Source organism: Primulina eburnea, chromosome 9 (assembly GCF_022965805.1).
Source record: "Primulina eburnea isolate SZY01 chromosome 9, ASM2296580v1, whole genome shotgun sequence".
Classification (NCBI taxonomy): domain Eukaryota; kingdom Viridiplantae; phylum Streptophyta; class Magnoliopsida; order Lamiales; family Gesneriaceae; genus Primulina; species Primulina eburnea.
Window position 1 is genome coordinate 8686658 of NC_133109.1, and position 26622 is coordinate 8713279.

At 39.5% G+C, this 26622-nt stretch overlaps 1 long non-coding RNA gene across 1 annotated transcript in view; it reads left to right on the forward strand.

Moving 5' to 3' along the window:
- LOC140842076 (uncharacterized) overlaps positions 1 to 26622 on the forward strand; it is a 117816-nt gene that overhangs the window by 45243 nt on the left and 45951 nt on the right. Inside the window, exon 2 of the long non-coding RNA XR_012120308.1 lies at positions 3749 to 3788. This is a non-coding gene — a long non-coding RNA (uncharacterized lncRNA). The remainder of the gene's footprint in view (positions 1 to 3748; positions 3789 to 26622) is intronic.

A 26622-nucleotide genomic window follows, 5' to 3' on the forward strand; every position in this document is an offset into this window, starting at 1 on the left:
TGAGGCGATCTTTGTAGAAGCTGTGCGCAGAGTAAGATTTGGTCCGAAGGTAGAACGCACCCGCGGTCATGTAAGGACCGCACCCGCGGTCCCAGTGGTTCAGAAATTGATATTTGTTCGTAGGCTTGGCGCACCCACGGTCCTTGTGTTGGCGCACCCGCGGTATAGGTTTGACCGAGTTTTTAAGTTACTTTTTGGAGTGGTTGTGTGACACCCTGACCCGTTACAATAAAATACAGCGGAATTTAAAATTTTCTTTCAAATGGAAGGAGTTTAAAAATACATTTCATTAAAATGTTTACAAAATAATCACATGATCATTCAAATGACATACAAAATACAAAACAATCATTCTTATGATCATGTCCCAAAATATTTGCAAAACAATCTTCCTTCCAACGGTGTATGCATATGACTCCCATCCACGATCACTGTCCTGGTCGGTCACTCTTATCTGCATCACATGAATAAACTGAAATGAGAATAAATCTCAGCAAGTGGAACTCTAACATAGCAATGATACATAGTATACTCTGTAAAACATAGCTTTGAAATCATAAATACCATCAACTCTGAAACATGAATACTGTAGCAATAACTGTAGCAATAGCATATCAATAAGATAGCAATAAGATGGTATTATCTTTTCTCTGGTTGGATTGATATCAATAGTATCTCTGCTCTGGTGCTAATATCCCTATCGATATAAACCGATAACTCTGAGGGATAAAAGCCTATGGTCGATGATCATCTAATTGCATGCAATGCTCTGACTATGATTAATCAATCCAATAAAAACATTTGAACTCTGAATAGCATTTAAGGCCGTCGTTTCGCAATCTTATTTTCTCTTGTATTCCCTTTTTAACAATAGTGAGATATACGATACCTCCAATAGATAATCAATGAAATCAATACATAACAATGGATCAATGGAAGGGAATAACACTTTGAAACCTTTAAAACACAATACATATAATATCATGTGAGCAAAAAGGATGAAATTCCACTTACAACCCAATAGAACACCTCAAACTTAGCTCTTGGTCACCACCTACAACAATAATCCATAAATAACACCAACATCAACTCTATAATCAAGAATCCATGACAATAAATCCATAAACACAGAAGAACAACAAACCCAAGTCAACTCTTAACTCAAAACCTTAAAAGAATCGCACCAAAAACTTACCTAAGCTTCCTAGCACCAAGGAGAACGTCGATCTCAACTCGAATCGCCAACAAGAAGCTTGGATTGAAGATAGGAAATGAAAGAAATGGAAGAAAACCCTAAGAAATAGAGAGGAAATCGAAATGAAAGAGAAAGGAAAAGGGAAAGTGATGGCCAACCACTCCAAAAAGTAACTTAAAAACTCGGTCAAACCTATACCGCGGGTGCGCCAACACAAGGACCGCGGGTGCGCCAAGCCTACGACCAAATATCAATTTCTGAACCACTGGGACCGCGGGTGCGGTCCTTACATGACCGCGGGTGCGCTCTACCTTCGGACCAAATCTTACTCTGCGCACAGCTTCTACAAAGATCGCCTCAGAAACGCCTCTTCCCGTCCGAATTGGAAAAAGTGGTAAACTACAAAGTTGTAGCTCTATGTCTTATCTTGACTCCCTCAAAATGTCAGATCATTTGGAGGTCTGAGTAAAAAGTTATGCTAAATCTCCCAACCTGTGTCACTGGAGGAACGTCGAAACACACAACACTCTTCGGGACACTTTTGGCTTACCTTCCACAATGATTTGAACAAAACTCAAAATAAGAAAGTTATAGCCTTATGTCTTATCTAACCACTCCAATTGGCCTCACCTCATTTGGATCAATATACTATTTATCATGAATTTAATCGTAACGCCGCTACAATAACACTGCACATCATCTATAACCAACCATACTATAAATCATAACTCGAAACTCTTAACATCCAAACTATACTTAAACTTACCCAAATAGCCAATAATCATACAAAATCTTAAACCATACCGTACACCGGGCTCGGCTATTACAATCTCCCCTCCTTAGAGGAATTTCGTCCCCGAAATTGACGTCACTGCACGAACAACTCAGGATATCTCTCTCTCATCTCATCAATATCATCAATATTCAACTTAACCATGCTATCCACATCAACCATAGAAGCCAAAAACCCATCACAACCTCTACAGCTTTCCTCTTAGGTGGCATCCTCTACTCTACAATGTGCTCACAAAAGAAATATCAATAGATAACAATGGATAGATGCAAAGAAAACATACCCGGACAGTTGAAAGTAGACGAAGTCATATGCATTGGTCCGAAGAACACCGCTCTGATACCACTAAATGAGACACCCTGACCCGTTACAATAAAATACAGCGGAATTTAAAATTTTCTTTCAAATGGAAGGATTTTCAAAATACATTTCATTAAAATGTTTACAAAATAATCACATGATCATTCAAATGACATACAAAATACAAAACAATCATTCTTATGATCATGTCCCAAAATATTTGCAAAACAATCTTCCTTCCAACGGTGTATGCATATGACTCCCATCCACGATCATTGTCCTGGTCGGTCACTCTTATCTGCATCACATGAATAAACTGAAATGAGAATAAATCTCAGCAAGTGGAACTCTAACATAGCAATGATACATAGTATACTCTGTAAAACATAGCTTTGAAATCATAAATACCATCAACTCTGAAACATGAATACTGTAGCAATAACTGTAGCAATAGCATATCAATAAGATAGCAATAAGATGGTATTCTCTTTTCTCTGGTTGGATTGATATCAATAGTATCTCTGCTCTGGTGCTAATATCCCTATCGATATAAACCGATAACTCTGAGGGATAAAAGCCTATGGTCGATGATCATCTAATTGCATGCAATGCTCTGACTATGATTCATCAATCCAATAAAAACATTTGAACTCTGAATAGCATTTAAGGCCGTCGTTTCGCAATCTTATTTTCTCTTGTATTCCCTTTTTAACAATAGTGAGATATACGATACCTCCAATAGATAATCAATGAAATCAATACATAACAATGGATCAATGGAAGGGAATAACACTTTGAAACCTTTAAAACACAATACATATAATATCATGTGAGCAAAAAGGATGAAATTCCACTTACAACCCAATAGAACACCTCAAACTTAGCTCTTGGTCACCACCTACAACAATAATCCATAAATAACACCAACATCAACTCTATAATCAAGAATCCATGACAATAAATCCATAAACACAGAAGAACAACAAACCCAAGTCAACTCTTAACTCAAAACCTTAAAAGAATCGCACCAAAAACTTACCTAAGCTTCCTAGCACCAAGGAGAACGTCGATCTCAACTCGAATCGCCAACAAGAAGCTTGGATTGAAGATAGGAAATGAAAGAAATGGAAGAAAACCCTAAGAAATAGAGAGGAAATCGAAATGAAAGAGAAAGGAAAAGGGAAAGTGATGGCCAACCACCTCCAAAGTAATATTTCTTAGGGTTTTCTTCCATTTCTTTCATTTCCTATCTTCAATCCAAGCTTCTTGTTGGCGATTCGAGTTGAGATCGACGTTCTCCTTGGTGCTAGGAAGCTTAGGTAAGTTTTTGGTGCGATTCTTTTAAGGTTTTGAGTTAAGAGTTGACTTGGGTTTGTTGTTCTTCTGTGTTTATGGATTTATTGTCATGGATTCTTGATTATAGAGTTGATGTTGGTGTTATTTATGGATTATTGTTGTAGGTGGTGACCAAGAGCTAAGTTTGAGGTGTTCTATTGGGTTGTAAGTGGAATTTCATCCTTTTTGCTCACATGATATTATATGTATTGTGTTTTAAAGGTTTCAAAGTGTTATTCCCTTCCATTGATCCATTGTTATGTATTGATTTCATTGATTATCTATTGGAGGTATCGTATATCTCACTATTGTTAAAAAGGGAATACAAGAGAAAATAAGATTGCGAAACGACGGCCTTAAATGCTATTCAGAGTTCAAATGTTTTTATTGGATTGATTAATCATAGTCAGAGCATTGCATGCAATTAGATGATCATCGACCATAGGCTTTTATCCCTCAGAGTTATCGGTTTATATCGATAGGGATATTAGCACCAGAGCAGAGATACTATTGATATCAATCCAACCAGAGAAAAGAGAATACCATCTTATTGCTATCTTATTGATATGCTATTGCTACAGTTATTGCTACAGTATTCATGTTTCAGAGTTGATGGTATTTATGATTTCAAAGCTATGTTTTACAGAGTATACTATGTATCATTGCTATGTTAGAGTTCCACTTGCTGAGATTTATTCTCATTTCAGTTTATTCATGTGATGCAGATAAGAGTGACCGACCAGGACAATGATCGTGGATTGGAGTCATATGCATACACCGTTGGAAGGAAGATTGTTTTGCAAATATTTTGGGACATGATCATAAGAATGATTGTTTTGTATTTTGTATGTCATTTGAATGATCATGTGATTATTTACCACTCCAAAAAGTAACTTAAAAACTCGGTCAAACCTATACCGCGGGTGCGCCAACACAAGGACCGCGGGTGCGCCAAGCCTACGACCAAATATCAATTTCTGAACCACTGGGACCGCGGGTGCGGTCCTTACATGACCGCGGGTGCGCTCTACCTTCGGACCAAATCTTACTCTGCGCACAGCTTCTACAAAGATCGCCTCAGAAACGCCTCTTCCCGTCCGAATTGGAAAAAGTGGTAAACTACAAAGTTGTAGCTCTATGTCTTATCTTGACTCCCTCAAAATGTCAGATCATTTGGAGGTCTGAGTAAAAAGTTATGCTAAATCTCCCAACATGTGTCACTGGAGGAACGTCGAAACACACAACACTCTTCGGGACACTTTTGGCTTACCTTCCACAATGATTTGAACAAAACTCAAAATAAGAAAGTTATAGCCTTATGTCTTATCTAACCACTCCAATTGGCCTCACCTCATTTGGATCAATATACTATTTATCATGAATTTAATCGTAACGCCGCTACAATAACACTGCACATCATCTATAACCAACCATACTATAAATCATAACTCGAAACTCTTAACATCCAAACTATACTTAAACTTACCCAAATAGCCAATAATCATACAAAATCTTAAACCATACCGTACACCGGGCTCGGCTATTACAATCTCCCCTCCTTAGAGGAATTTCGTCCCCGAAATTGACGTCACTGCACGAACAACTCAGGATATCTCTCTCTCATCTCATCAATATCATCAATATTCAACTTAACCATGCTATCCACATCAACCATAGAAGCCAAAAACCCATCACAACCTCTACAGCTTTCCTCTTAGGTGGCATCCTCTACTCTACAATGTGCTCACAAAAGAAATATCAATAGATAACAATGGATAGATGCAAAGAAAACATACCCGGACAGTTGAAAGTAGACGAAGTCATATGCATTGGTCCGAAGAACACCGCTCTGATACCACTAAATGAGACACCCTGACCCGTTACAATAAAATACAGCGGAATTTAAAATTTTCTTTCAAATGGAAGGATTTTCAAAATACATTTCATTAAAATGTTTACAAAATAATCACATGATCATTCAAATGACATACAAAATACAAAACAATCATTCTTATGATCATGTCCCAAAATATTTGCAAAACAATCTTCCTTCCAACGGTGTATGCATATGACTCCAATCCACGATCATTGTCCTGGTCGGTCACTCTTATCTGCATCACATGAATAAACTGAAATGAGAATAAATCTCAGCAAGTGGAACTCTAACATAGCAATGATACATAGTATACTCTGTAAAACATAGCTTTGAAATCATAAATACCATCAACTCTGAAACATGAATACTGTAGCAATAACTGTAGCAATAGCATATCAATAAGATAGCAATAAGATGGTATTCTCTTTTCTCTGGTTGGATTGATATCAATAGTATCTCTGCTCTGGTGCTAATATCCCTATCGATATAAACCGATAACTCTGAGGGATAAAAGCCTATGGTCGATGATCATCTAATTGCATGCAATGCTCTGACTATGATTCATCAATCCAATAAAAACATTTGAACTCTGAATAGCATTTAAGGCCGTCGTTTCGCAATCTTATTTTCTCTTGTATTCCCTTTTTAACAATAGTGAGATATACGATACCTCCAATAGATAATCAATGAAATCAATACATAACAATGGATCAATGGAAGGGAATAACACTTTGAAACCTTTAAAACACAATACATATAATATCATGTGAGCAAAAAGGATGAAATTCCACTTACAACCCAATAGAACACCTCAAACTTAGCTCTTGGTCACCACCTACAACAATAATCCATAAATAACACCAACATCAACTCTATAATCAAGAATCCATGACAATAAATCCATAAACACAGAAGAACAACAAACCCAAGTCAACTCTTAACTCAAAACCTTAAAAGAATCGCACCAAAAACTTACCTAAGCTTCCTAGCACCAAGGAGAACGTCGATCTCAACTCGAATCGCTAACAAGAAGCTTGGATTGAAGATAGGAAATGAAAGAAATGGAAGAAAACCCTAAGAAATAGAGAGGAAATCGAAATGAAAGAGAAAGGAAAAGGGAAAGTGATGGCCAACCTGTAACGACCCAAGGCTATCCCGATCTTGGGCTCTGCTCTATGGGCCTTAGCCCCTCTGGAACTCTTCCCTCACGGGCTTTCCATAGGCATCGTTACTCATAGGACTCTCCACACCAGGTTGGTGGAGTGATACCTCCCCAAGTCTCGAACCCATGACCTCCAGGCTTAAGTACATTGTTCAAAGAGACTTGGTACCAATTGAGCTACATTGGTACCAAGTCTCTTTGAACAATGTACTTAAGCCAGGAGGTCATGGGTTCGAGACTTGGAGAGGTATCACTCCACCAACCTGGTGTGGAGAGTCCTATGAGTAACGATGCCTATGGAAAGCCCGTGAGGGAAGAGTTCCAGAGGGGCTAAGGCCCATAGAGCAGAGCCCAAGATCTGGATAGCCTTGGGTCGTTACATGCCCCACCTGTTGTTATGCACACATACAGACATAACAACAGCCGGAAAACCGGTGAGAACAAATCCCAGTATAAACATGTATACATGCATTAAAACAATCTAAACACATGAAACATGCTAATATGAATATCATTCATATATAATCATGCAATGCGAATCTAATCATGTCTAGACTCGACTCGACTAGAACTCTAGGAATCCCGTGGTGAATAAGACGATCTATCACCTACCCTCCCAATCGGGGTGACGGTATGTCTTATTCCTAGACTTCGGCCTGATCTGTATCCACATCTACAATAGGGGCGGTGATCTTCCCCTAAGCTGTGATATCGCCGAACATCTAGAAGTCTGGATGATCTCGCAGACTTTCCTATCTTAATGCATGAATACACAATCTGTAAACAATCATAATCATCTGAACATGATTTGCATACAAGTTCTATAAGCAAATCGATCTATAACAACCATAATCATATCAAGACATAGATAATAAAACAAGTATGTGATTTTGGTTGGGAAACTCAAATGTGATCTTATTTGAGTCGTAATTCCCCCAAACAAAACATGTACTATACCTTTCGTCGCACAATTATCGAAGTCTCGAAGACGAATCTGTCACTATCAGATCTGAAATACAAATGAGAATACATATTATATTAATCTCTAATCTAATCAACCCATATCTAATTCTATACATGATCTCGGTACAATTTGACGGCATAACGACGTAATTCTTCGATACCGATTAATTCAACTTTCATCATACATTAATATCTACCTTCCACAATACATAATCAACTGAAAGCGGACCGGTTACGGTGGCCGGAAGCGCAACGGAAGCACAAAAATCTAATTTTATAGAGGAAATTTCGGCCACCCCATCTTCATGTGCAACAAATACAATAAAAACAAAATATGACATTCATAGGGTGTAAGAAAGTATACCTATCAACTTTAAAAAGTTGATTGTGGCTCCAACTTTGTTGTTAAACAACAAAGCTCTTGAATGGATGAAGATCTTCAAGCCTCCTCCTTACTCCAAAATTAAGCCCACCACCAACTAGGTAAATCCCTTCTTGTTTTGCACTAGAAAAACAAGAAGATTTTTCAATGAATAGTGTAGTGTTCCTCAACAAATTGAAGAACACACAATGGAAGAAAATTGGAGAGAAAATGTATGGAGAGTTTCGGCCATATGGAGTGTAGAATGAGGGAGGAGAATCAAGTCTTGGGGTTGCAAAAAGTTGCATGCCAACCAATATTTTATTCAAAAGTATTCCCCAACTCTTCACCTCCCATGCATTCATATAATATAGTTTTCTATCAAATAAAAAACCATAGACTAAATTTAATTATCTCAAACATATTTGAGACAAATTAAATATTACTTGAATTTACTCAAGTCCCACTAGTTAAATAATTATTTTAATTGAGCTCTACTAGACTCAATATTATTTAATTAATCCAACACTTGAATTAATTTAATTATTTGGGCTCTACTAGGCCCACTAGTGTTTAATTAATTCAACACTTGAATTAATTTAATTTAGTCCATAATAATGTTTATGAAAATCACAATTTTCAAAAACATTAGTCACTTGGCCAAATTTTAATTTAGGAACACTTCCATAAATCAAAATTTACATTTCTCTCATAGAAGTCATACTTCTATTTTTCTTTACACTTATAAACTCATTTATAAGTCGTTCAACACATTGAACTATTTTCTCCTTTATAGAAGTCATACTTCTAATTTTCCTTACGCTTATAAACTCCTTTATAAGCCGTTCAACACATTGAACTATTTTTACTTCTCATCGGGATTTACAAAGCTAGTACTTGTGTGGCCCTCAATGGTTCATTGATACAACTAGCCGTGGGTTCACATCTCCATGTGATTCGGACTAAACATGTCCTTATTCGAGCATACCCCAATTGCTCCATTCTTACTTATCAACTCCTTGATAGTAAGAACGTCAGAACTCAAGTCTGATAGTACCCAACCAATCACGTTAAACGCCTAGCAGCATCGCTTACGTGATTCCCTAGGTATCACATGATAGTGCCTGCAAGAACCATTCAATTATGGTTAGCGTACAGTACGGTCCCTTCAACTCATATATCCCGATCGATTCGACAACCATTGGTTTATCGAGAGTTGTCAATGAATCGATACTATGTGTCATGTCGTAGTTGCATCGATGGTGTAATCTATGAAACACCTTTCATAATTACAACCATACTCTGGCCAGAGATTTCGATCTACATACACATGATAACACATAGGATATCCATACCCGAAGGTAAGCGGTGAATCCCCGACTACAATGCATCGACTCCTATGTGTTTCGACAGAACACCCAACCTTGCCACCTGATGACCCCATGAGAGTCGGTAAACAAGTCAAAGTGTAATTCTAGCACATAGAGTCTCAATGTTGTCCCGGGTCATAAGGACTAATTCTGTACAACCATAAACCAGGACTTTTCCACTCGATAAGTGAGAACCACTTGGAAAGTCCTTTTATGGAGGGTTGTTCAGTGCACTCTACAAGGAGCACCTATCTGCATGTTCGGACATCACAATGTCCCCTACCAATGAAACATGGTACTCACATCGCAGATACTAGTCTCTAACTCGAGCGGCCTATATCCTTCTTAGTGGCGGCTGAATCGACTAGGAACCGTTTAGAATATACAGTATTACAAATATGAGTTTCATGATACTCATCATATGAGCATCTCATATTCTTTCTACTATTTGTATATTCAAGGGCTTTATCTATGCAGCTAGCATGGGTATACAGGATAAAGATTTGCCAAAGTAATAATTTCAAATATTATTAAAATAAAGACTGCTTATTCATAGAGTTTCATTGTGAACACTCGGCCAACACTTGGCTCGACGGGCACCTACTCTAACAATCTCCCACTTGCACTAGAGCCAACTACCCTTATGCTTAAAACCCATTGATTCGCGATGCTTGTCGAACAATGGTCCAGGTAAAGGCTTAGCTAGTGGATCAACAACATAATCTGTGGAGCCGACTTTGTCAATAGACACTACTCTTCTTTCCACAATCTCTCCGAGGATGTGGTACTTTCTCAATACTAGTTTGGATTTCTGATGAGACCTTGGCTCCTTTGCTTGAGCTATAGCTCCCGTGTTGTCACACAACACCGGGATAGGAGCAATTCCATTAGGAATGACGTCCAACTCTTGGACGAAATTCCTTATCCAAACAGCCTCTCTTGCTGCATCTGATGCAGCAATGTATTCGGCCTCTGTGCTGGAATCCGTAATATTGTCTTGCTTGGAACTCTTCCAAGAGACAGCAGCACCGTTGAGCATGAATACCAAACTAGAGGTTGACTTCGAGTTATCGATATCGCTTTGGAAGCTAGAGTCGGTATAGCCTTCCAATTTCAGTTCTCTACCCCATAGACCAAGAACAACTTATTGGTCCTTCTCACAACTTGAGGATGTCTTTCACAGCTTTCTAGTTGTGGAAGACCGGGGTTCGATTGATATCTTTTCACTACACATAGTGAAAACGCCACGTCAGGACGTGTAGATATCATCCCATACATGATGTTACCAATTGCCGAAGCATACGGAATGCGTGTCATCATCACTATCTCTGCATCAGTCTCAGGAGACAGACTTGGATAGGGACACGCCATGACACATTGGTAGATGTCCTCTCAAGGACGCATCCATCGAGAACCGCTTCACGATGGTATCATGTATGTGGACTGGGTGAGACCAAGCCATCTTTTCGATCTATCTCAATAGATATGTATCCCAATACAAAAGATGCTTCACCCAAGTCCTGCATCGAGAACTTACTCGCTAACCATATCTCAGCTGATTGCAACATTCCTACATCATTCCCAATGAGAATGTCATCAACATATAACACCAGGAATGTCACAACACTCCCACTGACCTTCTTATACACACAGGGTCCCTCATGATTCTTAGTAAATCAAACTCTTTGATTGTACTATCGAATCTAAGGTTCCAACTCCTTGATGCCTGCTTTAGATCATAAATAGATCTCTGAAGTTTACATACCATATGCTCACTTCCGATAGATGTAAACCCTTCAGGTTGAGACATGTAAATCACTTTCTTAAAATCCCCATTAAGAAAGACTGTCTTAACATCCATCTGCCATATCTCATAGTCATACCATGCAGCTATGGCTAGCAAAATCCTTATGGACTTGAACATTACGACTGGGAAAAGGTTTCCTCAAAGTCAACTCCTTGTCTTTGAGTACATCCTTTTGCCACCAATCGCGCCTTGAAATTCAATACCTTCCCATCCGCCCCAAGTCCCTATGGGAACAGTTCCCACAGGTGGATCCACAAGATCCTACACTTGGTTCGAATGCATGGAATTCATCTCAGATTCCATTTCTTCAAGTCACTTGGATGAATTGGCATCAGATAACGCTTCCTTGAAGGTCCATGGATCACATCCATGGTTAGGCTCATCATGGCCTTCTTCAAGAAGCTGACCATACCTCATAGGTGGTCTCGAGACTTTCTCGTATCTGCTAGGAGCTTGTATCTCCTCTTTTGGCTCATCGGGTGTGGGTTCTATAATTGTGGGTTTCTCTCGAACCTCTTCGAGTTCTATCATCTGCCTTTTTCTATCCAATAGAAAATCTCTTTCCAAAAAGGTTGCATTCCTAGAAACAAACACTTTTGTTTCTTGGGGATGATAGAAATGATATCCAACTTAATTCCTTGGATATCCCACAAAGTAACATAAAATGGATCAACAATCCAATTTATCTCCCACTTACCTGCTTCACATAAGCAGGGCTCCCCATATTCTAAGATAAGAATATTTGGGAGGCTTACCCATCCATATCTCATATGGTATCTGCCTTTGAATGGACATTTAGTAGAATATCTTTTACTTTTAAGTTATAGAGATCGTTTTCAAGTTCTCAAGTACCAATTAAACATTCATTCTTGTAAATGTTGCAAACACCTTTGCTAAATAAACAAGAATATCCATTTTTATCACAATAGAAATGGAAACAATGTTTTACATCAAACAGGTACAAACAAAACATCTCTTAAAATTAACTTAAAGTCATTGTTCAACAATAAGTAAACATCCTTAATAGCCTTGGCAGCAACTCTTGCTCCATTGCCCATCCTCAAGAAGGTCACACCTTCCTTAGGCTTCCTACTTCTTCCCATCACCTGTAACCCATTACAGAGATGTGAGTCACAACCGGTATCTAATACCCAAGAAGTAGAGTTAATTAAAATGTTTACTTAAATTTAGAACATACCGTTTCCAGAACTTTTCTGGGCAAGATATTCTTTGCAATTACGCCTCCAATGTCCAGGCTTCTTGCAGTGATGACAAACATCACCAGTCTTGTCAGCCTTAACTGGTCTGGCTGCCACAACGGGATTCGGAGATTGCCTCAACAAGGGCTCGTTCTTCTCGGGACGTTGGAAAGAACGCTTCTTTCCATTCCCATGTGGATCAATCTTCGTACCAGATGAAGAACCCACATAAAGAACCGACTTCTCTTTCTTGATAGTGGACTCAAAGGTAACAAGCATGTTTACCAACTCCTCAAGGGTCGGTTCCATCTTGTTCATGTTGTAGTTCACCACAAAAGGATCAAATGAGCTAGGCAGCGATAACAGCAACATGTCGGTGGTCAACTCCGAAGGCAAGATCAGATCCATGCCAACGAGCTTGTCCACGAGCCCGATCACCTTTAGGCCATGCTCATGGACCGAGGTCCCCTCTCGCATGCGCAAAGTGATCAGCTCCTTGACGGTAGCATGCCTAAGAGGACGCGTTTGCTCTCCAAAGAGCTCTTTGAGATGCAAATGAATGTCAGCAGCACTCGTTGCACCCTCAAAACGCCTCTGTAGCTCATCGTTCATAGAAGTCAGCATATAACACCTGACTATCAAGTCATGGTCACACCATTCCTTGTAAGCCTGCAATTCCTCAGGAGTGCAGTCAGTCGGAGCCTCAACAGGGGGCGACTGAGTCAGTGTATATGTTACCCTTTCCGAATTCAAGACTATTTTTAAATTTCTTAGCCAAGTGAGGTAATTAGGTCCAGTTAATATGTGTTTGTCGAGTATTGCAGATATCGGATTGCGAATCGAAGACATTGTCAAAATTTGTACTGAAAAGTAAAATAGATAAATGTTGATGACTATTTAAAATATTTGGTAAGATATAAAGTATGGACTTTTACTTCATAAATATTTACTCCCACTGTTTTGACATCTTTCACTACCCTCTAGTGAAGACGGGAAACTCCTTTCCTCAGTAGGTACGTAAGGTCCAATTAGCGAATTATGATCCCGAATAATATCAGCCAATCACAATTCCTAAAAGGTAGTTTCCAATTGCATCACAATGCAACCCTCTACGTAAACTTTTGTCTCACGTTTGATTAGGACCCAATAATATGACGTCGTTCATCTTCACGTGTCAAGCCTTACCCATCGATGTTGAACCTTAATGGACGGTCGCCATGAGTTCCCTCAATAATATGAGCCGAAATCATGGGAGTTCCACCTAGTTCACATCACTATGTCAATGGATGTCACAGCTTTCCGGCACTCTGAGGCTCCCCAATAATATGAGCCGAGCCCCGAGTACGGGTAGCGTTCATCATGCACCCATTGTCGATGGAAGACAAGGAAATTATAAACAAATTTATAATTCCCTTTTTCGGGCTTGATATTAATTTTGAATCTATTCAAAATGAGGGTTTTTTAATTTTGAAAGGTCTCATCATTAATTTTATTTTAAAAGCTCGCCATGTTTGATCGTATGTTTGCCGGATTCATGCAACTTTGTTATTATAATAATAATAACGCACATACTCATTATTTATAACATATCATGCATATATCATAAATAGAAAACAATACAAGGATGATCAATCGCCCCAAAACTAATGGCCCGTGTGAGCCAAACACGGGCCTAGGTCCAATCCTAGGGTAAATGCACGGGATGCAATGCAACTAAATTATTACATTAGCATCCAATATTACATGTCTTCGATCTTCATAATCACCAAGGCCACCATCTTCCAATCTTGATCTTCCCCTATTCTAATATTTACAAATAAATATCCATGGCACATAGGGATACATCTCATGGGGTGGGAACGGGCCATAAACCAAGCCCACTTGATAAATTGATAATTATTACAATCATTCAACACAAATATCCTAGCATACACCTAGCAAATTGGGCTTGGGCTTTTGATCATCCTTCATGCATAATATCACATATCATACACCATCAATTAATTATCACTATAATTAATTGATCCAATATTATATATCTTGATCCAATCACTAACCGCCACAATTATAAATTAAATTAACAAAGTATACAAACACCTTTGTCTACTTTCAAATTAATTTATTTATAATCGAATTTCTTGTAAATCACCATTTACTATAAATAATTGAAGTCCAACTTAAATTATTTATTTCATGAGAAAATATTTGCAACTTTTGTAATTTTAAACTTAAGGGTCCAAAAAATCATTTTTCACCAAAAACATTTTCGGCCCATTTAAAATTCACAAACATGTTAGCCATCCAATGGCCCAACAACTCAAGGCCCATGACACTTTGATAATCCAAAACACTTTTGGAAACCCTAGTCGTCATCGCCGTCGCCGGAGCTCCGTCGCCGGATTCCGGCCAACAACAAATTTTTTTTTTTTTTTTATTATTAAAAATGATGGGGCTGTTCGGGCAGCCCCTCGGGCTGCCCTAGCTGCCCGAAACGGGCAGCCCCTCGGGCAGCCCGAGCTGCCCGACACGGGCAGCAACTTGCTGCCCGAATTTTTCCCCATAAACGGCCCTCGATTTGTTGCAAAAACACACTCATGCGGTTAGAAATCGATCTCAACATAATATATATTGTATTTGCTACACAAAAACGTAACCATAGCTCGGATACCACTTGAAAGCGGACCGGTTACGGTGGCCGGAAGCGCAACGGAAGCACAAAAATCTAATTTTATAGAGGAAATTTCGGCCACCCCATCTTCATGTGCAACAAATACAATAAAAACAAAATATGACATTCATAGGGTGTAAGAAAGTATACCTATCAACTTTAAAAAGTTGATTGTGGCTCCAACTTTGTTGTTAAACAACAAAGCTCTTGAATGGATGAAGATCTTCAAGCCTCCTCCTTACTCCAAAATTAAGCCCACCACCAACTAGGTAAATCCCTTCTTGTTTTGCACTAGAAAAACAAGAAGATTTTTCAATGAATAGTGTAGTGTTCCTCAACAAATTGAAGAACACACAATGGAAGAAAATTGGAGAGAAAATGTATGGAGAGTTTCGGCCATATGGAGTGTAGAATGAGGGAGGAGAATCAAGTCTTGGGGTTGCAAAAAGTTGCATGCCAACCAATATTTTATTCAAAAGTATTCCCCAACTCTTCACCTCCCATGCATTCATATAATATAGTTTTCTATCAAATAAAAAACCATAGACTAAATTTAATTATCTCAAACATATTTGAGACAAATTAAATATTACTTGAATTTACTCAAGTCCCACTAGTTAAATAATTATTTTAATTGAGCTCTACTAGACTCAATATTATTTAATTAATCCAACACTTGAATTAATTTAATTATTTGGGCTCTACTAGGCCCACTAGTGTTTAATTAATTCAACACTTGAATTAATTTAATTTAGTCCATAATAATGTTTATGAAAATCACAATTTTCAAAAACATTAGTCACTTGGCCAAATTTTAATTTAGGAACACTTCCATAAATCAAAATTTACATTTCTCTCATAGAAGTCATACTTCTATTTTTCTTTACACTTATAAACTCATTTATAAGTCGTTCAACACATTGAACTATTTTCTCCTTTATAGAAGTCATACTTCTAATTTTCCTTACGCTTATAAACTCCTTTATAAGCCGTTCAACACATTGAACTATTTTTACTTCTCATCGGGATTTACAAAGCTAGTACTTGTGTGGCCCTCAATGGTTCATTGATACAACTAGCCGTGGGTTCACATCTCCATGTGATTCGGACTAAACATGTCCTTATTCGAGCATACCCCAATTGCTCCATTCTTACTTATCAACTCCTTGATAGTAAGAACGTCAGAACTCAAGTCTGATAGTACCCAACCAATCACGTTAAACGCCTAGCAGCATCGCTTACGTGATTCCCTAGGTATCACATGATAGTGCCTGCAAGAACCATTCAATTATGGTTAGCGTACAGTACGGTCCCTTCAACTCATATATTCCGATCGATTCGACAACCATTGGTTTATCGAGAGTTGTCAATGAATCGATACTATGTGTCATGTCGTAGTTGCATCGATGGTGTAATCTATGAAACACCTTTCATAATTACAACCATACTCTGGCCAGAGATTTCGATCTACATACACATGATAACACATAGGATATCCATACCCGAAGGTAAGCTGTGAATCCCCGACTACAATGCATCGACTCCTATGTGTTTCGACAGAACACCCAACCTTGCCACCTGATGACCCCATGAGAGTCGGTAAACAAGTCAAAGTGTAATTCTAGCACATAGAGTCTCAATGTTGTCCCGGGTCATAAGGACTAATTCTGTACAACCATAAACCAGGACTTTTCCACTCGATAAGTGAGAACCACTTGGAAAGTCCTTTTATGGAGGGTTGTTCAGTGCACTCTACAAGGAGCACCTATCTGCATGTTCGGACATCACAATGTCCCCTACCAATGAAACATGGTACTCACATCGCAGATACTAGTCTCTAACTCGAGCGGCCTATATCCTTCTTAGTGGCGGCTGAATCGACTAGGAACCGTTTAGAATATACAGTATTACAAATATGAGTTTCATGATACTCATCATATGAGCATCTCATATTCTTTCTACTATTTGTATATTCAAGGGCTTTATCTATGCAGCTAGCATGGGTATACAGATAAAGATTTGCCAAAGTAATAATTTCAAATATTATTAAAATAAAGACTGCTTATTCATAGAGTTTCATTGTGAACACTCGGCCAACACTTGGCTCGACGGGCACCTACTCTAACATCAACCCCATATAACATCATACTCTCAAAAATATGCATAATTCAATATTACACATGCTGAAAAATCATAATCATCATGTAACATCTCCGTTTCTCGATCCCGTTCCGAATATATGATGTTTATAATCATAAGAACATATATCTACAAGCATATTCAAGTTTTCCTAACACCAGTATTTCAAATCATGTTGAAAGTGAACAATACTTACATCACCTTGTAGCTTGGAGTGAGAGGAGCTCAAAACCGCAATCGTATTTAAATTTGGATGTATGAATCTCACAAACTCACAATTCCAAGTGATGGAGAAACTTAAAGCCTCTCTCTGAATTCTTCTCGGTTATCAGCTAAGTGAGGGGAGGAAATGAAATTACAGTATATATATCTTGCATGTCTTATAACACATGGCTCATTCTTTTCACTACACGTCTCGCGCAGATGCGCGGCATTACTCGCGCATGTGCGCGAGACCTACGGTCTCGACAATTCAACACCTCGCGCATATGCGCCATTCTTGTCGCGCATATGCGCCCAAGCTTCTGGACAGACCGCGCATATGCGCGACTAAACTCGCGCATGTGCGCCACAGCTGCTGGAGGTGTCGCGCATATGTGCCACTTCATTCCGCGCATGTGCGCCCATTTTACTGTAAATGTCGCGCATATGCGCCACTCTTTCCGCGCATATGCGCCAATGCTACTGGAATTGTCGCGCATATGCGCCACTTATCTTCGCGCATATGCGCCAACTGTTCTGTCCAATTTTTAAGATTTTCTCCTCTTGTCCAAGTATTTCTTATTCTCATCTCACTAAACACTCCTCATTATATATATACATACTCATATATTCCGAGTATTATGTCGATGAGAACTATTAATCTCGAGCCTTACATTTCTCCCCCTCTAAGAAATGATTTCGTCCTCGAAATCGTAGGAAATTACCAAACATACATGACAAGAAATATAATCAATACTAAAAATTTACTTACATCATGTAAATAATTCAGGATGTTTCTGTCGCATATTCGCTTCTGTTTCCCAAGTCGCTTCTTCGATGCCATGACGACTCCATTGGACTTTCACTAACGGAATAGTCTTCGTCCTGAGCTTCTTTTCTTTCCGATCAAGAATTTGGATAGGTTGCTCGACATAGCTCAAGGTCTGATCAAGCTCAGCTTCGTCAGGCTGAATGACATGAGAAATATCTGGCATATACTTACGCAACATTGACACATGGAAAACATCATGTATCCCGGATAACGAAGGAGGAAGAGCAAGTCGATAGGCTCGGTCGCCAATCTTCTCTAAGATCTCGTAAGGACCGACGTATCTAAGAGACAGCTTCCCACGTTTGCCAAATCTGACAACACCCCTAAATGGAGAAATCTTAAAAAATACTCTGTCTCCTTGCTCGAATACCAACGGTCTCCGTCTGACATTGGCGTATTTGGCTTGCCTATCTTGTGCCGTCTTCATTCTCTTCTGAATGACTTTCACCTTCTCAGTCATGTCACGAATCATGTCTGGTCCCAGTTCTTGTACTTCTGAGATATCATCCCAATATAGCGGAGATCTGCACTTCTTGCCATACAAAGCTTCAAATGGTGCCATCTCGATACTCGTCTGATAGCTATTATTTTAAGAAAATTCACAAAGAGGTAAAGAATCTTGCCAACTAGTGCCAAAATCTAGCACCACGGCTCTCAACATATCCTCTAAAGTCTGGATAGTCCGCTCTGACTGTCCGTCTGTCTGAGGGTGATAAGCAGTACTCAGGTGTAATGTCGTACCAAAAGCCTGCTGTAAACTGTGCCAGAAGTGAGAAGTGAATCGTGGATCACGATATGATACGATAGACTTCGGCACTCCATGCAATCTGACTACCTCTCGAATATATATCTCCGCCATCTGATCTTGTCTATACGTCATTCCGTACGGAATGAAACAAGCAGATTTGGTCAATCTGTCAATAATGACCCAAATCGCATCGCAGCCTCTGGATGATCGAGGTAACTTCGTCACGAAATCCATGGAAATGTGGTCTCATTTCCATTCTAGAATAGATAAACTCTGAAGTAAACCTCCGGGCTTCTTCCTTTCGGCTTTTACTTGCTGGCAATTCAAGCATTTAGACACAAATTCTGCGATATCTGACTTCATCTGCTTCCACCAGAACTGTGTCTTCAAGTCATTGTACATCTTCCTGCCACCGGGATGAATGCTAAACCGACTGCAGTGTGCTTCGGACAAAATCTGATGTTTCAAGTCTGGAACATCTGGCACTACAAGGCGGTTATTCACGTATAGCACATGATCATGTACCTGATGTTCTGACAAACGCCCTGATCTGACCATCTGAATTGATCTTTGCACGTTCTGATCTCTTCTCTGTGCTTCTTTGATCCTCATAATCAAATCAGGTTCAACTTGGATTGTAGCAAGTCGGAGTGGCTTACTATCTGTATTAAATTCTAACCCAGAAAAGCAGCATTTCTCAACTAAATTATTAACACCTATCGTCGATAAGGACAAGGCACATACCTTTCGACTCAAGGCATCTGCTGCTGCATTTGACTTTCCTGGATAATATTTGATTTCACAATCAAAATCTTTTAGTAGATCAAGCCATCTACGCTGCCTCATGTTCAGTTCTGACTGAGAAAATAGATACTTCAGGCTTTTGTGATCGGAGTAAATCTCAAATTTCTCGCCGTAGAGATAGTGACGCCAAATCTTTAATGCAAATACGATAGCCGCCAATTCCAGATCATGAATGGGGTATCGTACTTCATGTGGCTTCAGTTTTCTCGAGGCGTATGCGACCACATGACCTCGCTGCATAAGAATACATCCCAAACCTCTGTGAGAAGCATCACAATCTACAACGAAATTACCCGTACCTGAAGGTATCGTCAGTACTGGAGCACTAGTCAGCTTCTTCTTCAATTCCACGAAGCTAGACTCGCACTCCTCTGACCAAATAAATGGCATATTCTTCTGTGTCAATTGTGTGATTGGCTTTGCAATACTGGAGAAATCTTGAATAAATCTTCGGTAGTATCCTGCCAGACCCATGAAACTGCGTATTTCTGGTACCGAAGTCGGTCTTGGCCAATTGATCACAGCTTCCACTTTACTCGGATCAACAGAAATACCATCTCCAGAAATGATATGCCCCAAGAATACAACTCGATTCAGCCAAAACTCACACTTTGACAATTTCGCATAGAGTTGTTTGTTTCTCAACGTCTGCAAGACAATTCTGAGATGCTCTGCATGCTCATTTCTGTTCTTCGAATACACCAAAATATCATCAATGAAGACAATCACAAATTCATCCAAATCTCTCTGAAACACTTGATTCATCAAGCCCATAAATACCGCAGGAGCATTTGTTAAACCAAAAGGCATGACAATAAATTCGTAATGCCCATACCTGGTTCGAAATGCTGTCTTCGGTATATCTACATCTCGAACTCGGAGCTGGTGATACCCAGAACGCAAATCAATCTTAGAATAGACAGAAGATACCTGCAACTGATCGAATAGATCATCAATTCTAGGCAAAGGATATTTGTTCTTGATCGTTGCTTTATTCAGTTGCCGATAGTCTATACACAATCGCATCGAACCATCTTTCTTTCATACAAACAGCACTGGAGCGCCCCAAGGAGATACACTAGGTCTGATATATCCCTTGGCCAGAAGATCTTCTAACTGTGCTTTCAATTCTTTTAGTTCGATGGGTGCCATCCTATACGGAGCTCTCGAAATAGGGACGGTACCTGGTACAAGATCAATACTAAAATCTACCTCTCGCACCGGAGGTAATCCTGGGATTTTATCTGGAAAAATATCTGCAAATTCCGGTACTACTGGCAGATCCGCCAATGCCGGGCTCGACTTCTGCATATCTACAGCATAAATAAAGAAACCATCTGCTCCTTTTTGTAACAATCTGTTCATAGTAAGAGCCGAAATCAAGGGAATCCGAGATCTGGAACCCTTCCCGTAGAATTTCCACTCGTCTGTCATCTCGGGTCTGAATCTGACAATCTTATGGAAACAATCTACAGTGGCTCTGTACTTCGTTAGCATGTCAATACCGACTATACAATCAAAATCAGCTAGACCCAACACTATACAATCTAGGTTAATCTCATGCCCCTCAAACTGTAGAATGCAATGTCTAACCGTAGTTACAGATATCAATCCACTTCCCAACGGAGAATTAATAGACACAACATCTAGTAAAGACTCAACAGGCAATGAATGTAACAATGCAAATCGCTCCGAAATGAATGTATGCGATACACCAGTATCTATCAATATATAAGCAGGATAACCGCAAAGGGAACAGTTACCTACTATAACATCATATGGGGCATCCTGTGCTTGCTCCTCTGTCAATGCAAAAACCTGAGCCTGTTGTCGGGGAGGTTGGCTCACGGTCTGGCTACCTCTGCCTCTGGGCTGCGTCTGTGTCTGTGGTGGCTGAAAGGAGTGAACAGATGAAGCTTGCCTCTCAGGCTGAGCTACAGATGCAGATGACCCTGCACCTTGAAATCTCTGTGAGCTTCTCTGGGGACACACTTTGGCGAAGTGCCCCTGTTGTCTACATATGTTACATCTGCTCACTACACCCCGGCACTGCTCTGTCGCATGTCTACCCCCACAAGAACTGCAGTAGACACCTGTATACCTGGTACTCTGATCAGAACCACCCTGTCTGGATCCACTGGAGCTTGAAGAACTGCTCCCAGGTCTTTTGAACTGCTTCCCTTTTGCTTTCAACTGATCCTTTCGCCCGCTGCTACTACCGCCACTTTCAAATCTAAGAGGAGGTTGTGCTGGAGGTAGTGGTGGTCTCGGACTCGGAGCAACATACGGAGCACTCCGTTGCCTAAGCAGTCCTGCTTCTGCTCCTTTGGCACGGTTCAAGGCCTCAGCGAAATTGTTGGGTCTTCCAGTATTTACCAACGTAAAGATATCGGGATTTAAGCCGTTTATAAACTGATCTGCCACGGCCTCATCACTATCTGAAACATGAGGTGCAAAACGAAGCAAGGAAGAAAATTTAGCGACGTACTCTTCGATGTTCAGTTGCCCTTGCCTTAAGTTTGCAAACTCACCGCCTTTATCTTTACGGTAGGATATAGGAAAGAATCGCAGATAAAACTCTGTCTTGAACACTTTCCATGTAATCTCCGTGCCACGCTGTTCCAATGCTCTTTTGATGTTCATCCACCAATTCTTAGCCACGTCTTGCAGTTGATGGCCAATGAGTTTCACTCTTTTCTCATCATTGTATTCGAGAGATTCGAACAACATCTCGATATCCTCCAACCAGCTTTCACATTCGATGGAGTTTTCTGTACCTCGTAAGGTAGGTGGTCGGAAAGACTGGAATCGTTTGAGCAACATCTCCATTGGCGTAGCAGTAACATCCATTGGATCCCCGGATGTGCTACCCTGTTCTGGTGCTGTAGGTCGTAGAGGCACTGCTGCTCTTCTAGGAGGCATGTATCTGCTATTCAACCAAGTTAGTATACAAGCTATACAAACTGTCTCAGCCCTCCTCTGATCATTTATGCTGTAATACAAGTCAGATAATCATACAACATGCAATAATGAAAGCAATAAATCATGCTAGCACATCATAAAGCAAGGAAGAAGACTCGATCTACCCCGCTCATTCTATCTTATCTCACTCTAAAGGATCTATGACTCTGATACCACCTGTTGTGGGGACCCGGGCTCTAATTCTTTTTCTTGGGATTAAATGGATCGTTGTTATAAAACGTGGGTCAAATTTTCGCTTTTTACATTAAATCAAGTGTAACTAAACAAACATAAGTTCTTAGTTTAATTCACAATATAAAACATAAAGTACATGTCTTGATTTATACACAACTTGATGCGAACGTGGACGTCCCAAGGAAAGCATGGGATCCTTTGCAGTTGCCGGAGGGACCAATCACGAGGGGTCGACTAAAGAGATTCAAGGAGGCGCTACAAGGAGTCATGAGCAAGCCGGAAGAGGTCGTGATGCATGGGAGTACGTTTGGAGGCCAACGGAAAGTCATTCAAGCATTGATGTTGCTAACCGAGTCTGGACGGACCAGTACATGGACCTGCACACGGGGTCCGTGTCCTTCACAACCCGAGATGAGTTTTTACAGTGGCTCCACGGACCTGGAGAGACCCAGGCACGGGGTCCGTGCCCTTTGTTATTGGCGAAGACAGTGCCTACACGGACCCGCACACGGAGGCGAGCACGGGGTCCGTGTCCCTTGTTTCCGACTGAAGAGTTTTACAGTATGTACACGGACCCGGACACGGAGGTGTACACGGGGTCCGTGTCCTATGTTTTCTGCGCGGATTTGTTTCCTTTTCTAGAGTTTTATTATTTTGGGAGACTAGATTTTTGATATCTTTTCTTTATTATAATGTATTTGGACGAAAAAAAAACACAATACACATATTATTTTGAGTTTATCAAACTTGTGAGAATTTTCTCTCAACTTTTCAAAGCTTTTAGCTTTGTTAAATCAAATCAAACTTATCAAAGTTTTTAACTTTGTGGCGTTTGTCGATCGTTGCTTGTGCGGATTGTCGTAGGCAAAGTTCTTCGAAGGTTCGTATAGTTTTCGATTGTTTATCCTCGTGTTTATTTGTGGCTAAACTCTTGCTAGTTTAGAGGTGAATATCACACAATACTTGAATCAAAAGATCGGGAAAACACACGGATCTTAATATCGTAATTGAATAGAGGGTGCGATTTATTTTTAATCGTGTTTGCTATTTATTCGTATCAAGATTCACGTCATTTGGTATCAGAGCTTTAGGTTTATTGAATTCAAGTAAATTATCTTGTTCTTAAATTGCATATCTGTATTATCTATTCGTTTATTTTCAGATCTGTTTTGTTCTATCGTTCTTCGTAATTTTTTGGTGAATCTGTGATTCTCGAAATTTGTTGGTGATTTTTTTGTTTTTTTTTTTGGATTTTCGAGTAGTACTCAAGCCAAAAAAAAAAAAAAAAAAAGAGTACAAAATATTCCGAAAATTCACCATTATTTCATTTTGATATCTTGTTCTATTTTCTTTAGAGAGTCATATTTAATTGTCTCTCACAGTCAAAAAAAAAAAAATTCATATTCGAATTTCTTGTCTACACAGTCCAAGTGAGTCGGTCGCATTTGTTCACAAGTTTGAACCTTGATTGTTTGATATCCCAAATACAAAGCTTGAGCACACTTTTGAGAGTACTATCAAATTCGAGTGGAAACATTTGAGTGTGAGTGTTATTTCTTTGGAGTGACTAGTGAGTATTTGTTGTGAGCAAAAAAATAAGAGAGGAGAGACGAGTGAATTTCTTTGGAGTGACCGGTGAGCTTTTGTGGTGAGGGAAAAAGACGAGTGCGAGTGAATTTTTCATTGGAGTGATTTGTGAGGATTTGTGGTGAGGAAATTTATTTATTTTATTGTTTTATACTAACCTTTTCTTGCAGGTATTATGATTGACGAACGTCAATTTAAAACGATGTTAGGAGGGTTGGATAGAAGGTGGGAGAATAAACGAGGTAGTAGAGTTGGAGGAGATGCGTTGTTGAACATGGATCGTTATAGGAGATTTGATGAGGATAAGGGGTATAGAAGCCGGGAAGGGTATAGACTTAGTGGCACGAAGATGACCATTCCATTTTTCAGTGGGGAAGCCGATCCAAAGGCGTACCTTGAGTGGGAAGAGAGAATGGAGTGTGTATTTGAGAGTCGGGAGAATTATACCGAAGCAATGAAGGTAAGACGAGCTTGCAGTGAGTTTACCGACTATGCTAGTACTTGGTGGGATAAGTTAGTACTAGGTAGGAGACGATGTGGGTATGACCATATAATTACGTGGGATGAGATGAAAAGGGTGATGAGGAAACAGTTTGCTCCAAATCAAAATAATAGGAGAGGTGGCAGGAGAGATGAGCATAGCTTGTATGATGATTCATTGGCTTCCCCTTGGCGGACGAGCTTGGAAGAGAAGAAGGTCATGACTAGACCGAAGTTTGTCTCGAAGCATGGGTATCAAGGTACATCTAAAATTTCAAAATTTAGTACTTTTGATATTCAATGTATTTGGTGTCTAGAGTTTGGACATTATATTACCCAATGTCCACGTGAGGAGATGACTGTAGTAAAATCGCCAGTTGAACTTAGATCCCAAAGGGAGGTTGCGGATGAGGTTGAGGTGGTAGTTGAATGTGAATCTAAGGTTGCAGTCGAGTGTGGAGTTGAAGTGAGCATTGATGTTGAGCCTAAAGTGGAGGTTGAGAGGATTGAGGAGGTTGGTACTCCACTAATTTCTGACTTGAGCATAGAGTGTTGTGCGGTGGAGGGTGAATTCTTAGATGGTGAATTTAGTTCTAATGTGTGTGCTATGGAGGAGAAAGAAGAAAGTAGTAATAATTTGTTGCACGCATGCTATGATTCATCATGTACTTTTCTTGATCAACCTATTTCAATTGTAATTACTGATGATCAACTACAATTTAATTGTGAGAGTGAAAAAGAATTTAAAATGGCCGAAAAAAAGAGTGTCCAAAAGAGTGACATGGCATTAGAAAAAGAGAAAGAAAAATATATGGTCGAAAGAAAGAGTGAACAAAAGAGTGAGATGACCATAGAAAAGAGAAAAGAGAGTGAAGAAGAGGCCAAAGAAAAAGAAAAGAAAAATAATTTGATGGCCCAAAGGAGTGAAAAGAGTGAGGATGAGAGTTGTTTATTATTGCATAAACCATTTCATGTACCTTTGTACAAAGTGGTTTATTCTCATTGTGATGATATAGCCGGTTCAATCCCGAGCATTTTTATTTCTCCTTTGCAGGATTCTGATGAAGTCATGATGAGGAGGCGAGCAAGTGTTGATGGTATAAAAATGCAATGGGATGATCCGCATGACGTTGGGTGCAATCAAGGTGAGGTAAAGTTAGTTGCCGACGCAACAACCATGAGGTATGATTTGCTTCCTTACCTTAAGTCATTGTTGTTTTGTTTGCAAGAATGGGTTGAAAATGTGATGTTTAGGAGGGATGAATGTGATTTAATCTTTGTGCCTAGACTTCATAGATTTGAGAATGTTGACATATTGAATAAATCAAATTTCAATGTTAGTGATTGCGAACTTTCAAGAGTTGTCAAAGCGATGAGTTTTTGTTATGACGGAGAATTTTATGCATTATGTTCAAATCTTTGTGATGGGTTAACTATTTACATGGGTAGTACATCTAGTGTGTCCTATTTCCATGATTTATATTTTTTGGGTGATAGTGGTGAAAGGAGCATGAATGAATATAAGAATTTCTATGTTCATGATGAATATATTTTGAAGGAGCTTAAATTGTTCATGTTATGTTCATTTTATGAATTGACCACTAGTGGGGCGTACTGTTGTGATTTCATCATTGATGAAATGCATG